This window comes from Octopus bimaculoides, chromosome 1 (assembly GCF_046866305.1).
Source record: "Octopus bimaculoides isolate indiv1 chromosome 1, ASM4686630v1, whole genome shotgun sequence".
Lineage (NCBI taxonomy): Eukaryota > Metazoa > Mollusca > Cephalopoda > Octopoda > Octopodidae > Octopus > Octopus bimaculoides.
This window is the reverse complement of record NC_142928.1, coordinates 137,720,447-137,725,446: the sequence shown is the minus strand read 5'-3', so window position 1 is coordinate 137,725,446 and position 5,000 is coordinate 137,720,447. Positions and strand designations below refer to the sequence as shown.

General features: G+C 39.1%; 1 long non-coding RNA gene across 1 annotated transcript in view; it reads left to right on the top strand.

Moving 5' to 3' along the window:
- The window catches only part of LOC128248871 (uncharacterized), a 45,412-nt gene that overhangs the window by 22,358 nt on the left and 18,054 nt on the right, over positions 1-5,000 (top strand). The window contains exon 2 of the long non-coding RNA XR_008265000.2: positions 4,294-4,462. This is a non-coding gene — a long non-coding RNA (uncharacterized LOC128248871). The remainder of the gene's footprint in view (positions 1-4,293; positions 4,463-5,000) is intronic.

The following is a 5,000-nucleotide window of genomic DNA, read 5'->3' as shown; positions in this document are numbered from 1 at the left end:
TGTAGCAGCAAACGAAATTCTGCTAAGCATTTCGTCCGGCGTGCTAACGTTTCTACCAACTCACCACCTGTGTATCATACTTGACATATATACACACCTTTGGAATGCATGATGCTGTGGTTTTTATCTGAGAGAAAAGTTTTTCATTAGTGCAGGTCTTCTATAGACTTGGACCAACTAAAACCATGTGATTTAATTTGGTAGATGAAAACTGAAAGAAAACTGTCATATATATATATATATATATATATATATATATGTCATTATCATCATCGTTTAACGTCAGTTTTTCATGCTGGCATGGGTAGGACAGTTTGATTGAGGTCTGGAGAACCAGCGGCTGCACCAGGCTCCAATCTGATCTGGCAAAATTTCTACAGCTGGATGCCCTTCCTACGCCAACCATACCAAGAGTGTAGTGGATGCTTTTTATGTGCCAGTGGCACAGAAGCCAGTCAGGTAGTCCTGGCATCAACCACGTTCAGGTAGTGCTTTTTATGTGCCACCGGCATGAGAGCCAGTCAGAGGGTACTGGCATCAACCACGTTTGGATGGTGCTTTTTATGTGCCACTGGAACGGGAGACAGTCAGGGGACAATTGCCACAGCTACAATTTTGGTTTTACTTGACTCAACAGGTCTTTTCAAGCATATCATATCGCCCGAAGCATCAAGGATACTCTTAAATGGGCCAGACATGCAACACTGGCATCGGCCCTATCTGTAATCTCACTTTAGTTGCTAGGTCTTCTCAATCACAGCATATCTCCAAAGGTCTTGGTCTCCCGTCATTGCCTCTGGGAGGCTCAATGTATCATCATCATCATCATCGTCGTTTAACATCCGCTTTCCATGCTAGCATGGGTTGGACGATTTGACTGAGGACTGGTGGACCAAGTGGCTATACCAGGCTCCAATCTGATTTGGCAGAATTTCTACAGCTGGATGCCCTTCCTAACGCCAACCACTCCGAGAGTGTAGTGGGTGCTTTTACGTGCCACCGGCACGAAGGCCAGTCAGGTAGTACTGGCAACGGCCATGCTCGAAATGGTGTATTTTATGTGCCACCTGCACAGGAGCCAGTCCAGCGGCACTGGCAACGATCTCGCTCGAATGTCTTACTGGCAACGGCCACGCTCGAAATGGTGTATTTTATGTGTCACCTGCACAGGATCCATGTATATATATGAGTGTGTGTGTGTGTGTGTGTTTGTTTGTGTGTATAATATAGAACAATCAGTAAGTGATTGTCCTATATCATATATATATAGGTAAATTCCTCTATTTACATATCGAGGTCTCATTCATTCTTTTGTTGTCATATTATTATTATCATTAATATATGTGTGTGTGCATTTGTTTGTCCTTCACTATTGCTTGACAACTAGTGTTCGTGTGTTTACGCCCCCATATCTTAGCAATTCGTTGAAAGAGACGAATAGAATTAGTACCAAGCATAAAGAAAATAAATAAATACTCGAGTTGATGTATTCAACAAAAATTCTTCTAGGTGCTGCCCCAGCATGGCCACAGCCTAATGACTAAAACAAGTAATAGATAAAAGGTAACAGATGCTATATTAAAAAAAAAACAATACATATCAGAGCAAGATAAATATCACTCTTGTGGTCAATGCTCTGTTGGTGTTCATCTCATTTCACTGCAATATATTACTCTGTATTTTTAACACAACATGTCTATGAAGAGATTTTTCTTTGAGACAAAACCCAAAACATAATATCCTGTCAATGGTGTGTTTACACTAATTATGATACATAGATGGCTATTTTAATTTAATTCTGCTTCAATTGCATTCATGAAATTTTTATTCAGCCTGATGGCTTATTGCAATATCAGGGAATATATTACTCACTGTTTCCCATATATTGGTGGGGTTGGGAGCAGATTTTGTCCTCACATGTGATTAGTGAGTTCACTTCATTGGTGGACGTCCATTATTTGGCAATGCAGAATCAGTTGTTCAAGAAATTGAATAACTTGCTCTTGAATTGATATGAAAACAGCTCAGCATGACACGCTATGACTAGGATGGTACAGTTCTCTAGTTTACCAGCTCCAGTCAAGCCATCCAACCCATACCAGCATGGTAAATGGACATTAGATTATGATGACAATGATGATGATGATGAGGATGATGATGATGATGATGATGATGATGATGATCCTAACCAAGAGGCCTTAAACACAGTCTTTATTTACTTAATTTCACTCACAGAGTATGGGTCACTTACTCACCTTATCTAATCCTTTGTCCCACTTCATTTATATACATCTTGTAACTTGAATGTACCCCTCACCTCCCCGTCACATCTTCACCATCTTCTCTCCCCTCTCTCTTCTCTCTCTCTCTCTCTCTCTCTCTCTTTTCTCTCTGTTCTTCCCTCTCTCTCTCTTACTAACGTAGCTATGTATCTCTTTTGCTGCCCTTCAACCCATACTCTGTCCCTCAACCCATACTCTAACTTTTCATCACCTGACACAAAGCCACCTCCCTCTATACTACTACCCACCAATCTGTTGAGGGGTGGGGGTCTTGTCTTGTGAGCTATTTGATGACCTCACTGCTGCTGATGCTGCATAAAACCCACCCTGTCCACACTGTAAAGTGGTTGGCATTAGGAAGGGCATCCAGCAGTAGAAACCATGCCAAAGCAGACAGTAGAGCCTGGCACAATCTTCTGGCTTGCTGGTAATTTGTCAAACTACACAACCCATGCTAGCATGAAGATGATGATGATGATGATTATGATGATGAAGACAATGATGATGATGATGATGACGATGATGAAGACAATGATGATGATGATGATAACGATGACGACAATGATGATGATGATGACAATGATGATGATGATGGTAATGATGATGATGATGATGTTTTGTTTGTAATCCTCAAGTTTAACCTTGTCAAGCTTAACTATCTATAACTCTACCGGGGAGATACGTATCTTACTATCATTACTATTGAACATACAAACCTCCCTTCACTTACTTTGTTAGATAAATATAGCTGCCATAATTAGCAGAAACTGATGAAATACTTTACATAAGTAGCATTAAAAAGGTAACGAGAAATAATTACTCTCTTTACTCTTTTACTTGTTTCAGTCATTTGACTGTGGCCATGCTGGAGCACTGCCTTTAGTCAAGCAAACCGACCCAAGACTTATTCTTTGTAAGCCTAGTACTTATTCTATCGGTCTCTTTTTGCCGAACCGCTAAGTTACGGTTGTCAAGCGATGGTAGGGGGACAAACACAGACACACAAACACACATACATATATACATATATATTCATATATACGACGGGCTTCTTTCAGTTTCTATCTACCAAATCCACTCACAAGGCTTTGGTCAGCCCGAGGCTACAGTAGAAGACACTTGCCCAAGGTGCCACGCAGTGGGACTGAACCCGGAACCATGTGGTTGGTAAGCAAACTACTTACCACATAGCCGCTCCTGCGCCTAATTATGTATTAAGTAAAAAAATATAGTCAGTACTATTATAGTTTTAACTTGTTTTTAACAAGTATGACAGACAACACTGGACATGTTTTGACTGTATTGTGAACTCACCAGTATGATATAGCTTTTACAGTATCTGTTAAAGCTGACATGAAAGAATCATTAAGTAAATGTAAAATATTGCACATTGGTTAATGTAGGAAAATAGAATTGCTTGAGAACCATTATTTTATCATTATTAATAATCTGTGGCTCACCAGAGCACTGCAGTGCACTACAGCGCTCTGGTGAGCTGAAGATTATTAACAAACATAATTTCTGTCTTCAGAAAATCCATACTAATGCATCATCGTCTGGAATTCATATAATTAAATATAATATTAAACACATTATTCATATTTACATGATTAATAAAACAAGATAAGCAATAGTTTCCTCTATTTATTAATTATTGTCTTTTTTTACTAATTTTTAACCTTAAAACATACTTTCGTTCAACTTTCTATGATAAATCTGCCAAGAATTTTTTCTATTTAATTCCAAAGTACCACAAAATCCACATTTTTAGATAATATATAACTCAGAGATACCATCAATAACTTTCATCTCTCTCATACTATGAGTTTATGATCATTATTATTGTTGTTGTTGTTGTTGTTGTTGTTGTTGTTGCTATTATTGTAGTTGTTGCTGTTATTGTTATTGTTAGTTATATTTTTCTTCATTTTTATTTTTATTTGTTTATTTTACTGTTTTTGTTTGAAATTTATCTTTATTTTATTATTATTATTTTTTTTTCTCTATCCAGCAGCAAACTGATATACAAAGAATTACTGTGGATAATTGCCAAACCCATTCGCTGCCAGCCAGAACCATGAAAAGATAGAAGTGGCTTCTACCATCACTTCAACTGTCTTTGCCCTGAGAATAAAGACAAATTTCAAATGAAAAGAAATACAAAAAAAAAAAAAATAGATGTAAATAAATTATATTATATTATATATATATCATCATCATCATCATCATCATCATCATCATCATTGTTTAACGTCCGCTTTCCATGCTGGCATGGGTTGGACGGTTTGACTGAGGACTGGTGAGCCAGATGGCTGCACCAGGCTCCAATCTGATTTGGCAGAGTTTCTACAGCTGGAAGCCCTTCCTAATGCCAACCACTCCGAGAGTGTAGTGGGTGCTTTTATTTGCCACCGGCATGAGAGCCAGTCAGGCAGTACTAGCAACAGCCACACTCAAATGGTGTTTTTTAAGTGTCACCTACACAGGAGCCAGTCCAGTGGCACTGGCAACGACCTCGCTTGAATGTTGTTTTTCACGTGCCACCAGCACAGTGCCAGTAAGGCGACGCTGGTAATGATCACGCTCAAATGGTGCTTTTTACATGCCCCCAGCACAGGAGCCAGTCAGCGGCCCTGGTAACAATCACGCTTGGATGGTGTTCTTAGTGCTCTACTAGCATAGATGCCAGTCATGCGGTGCTGTCATTGAATTTGATTT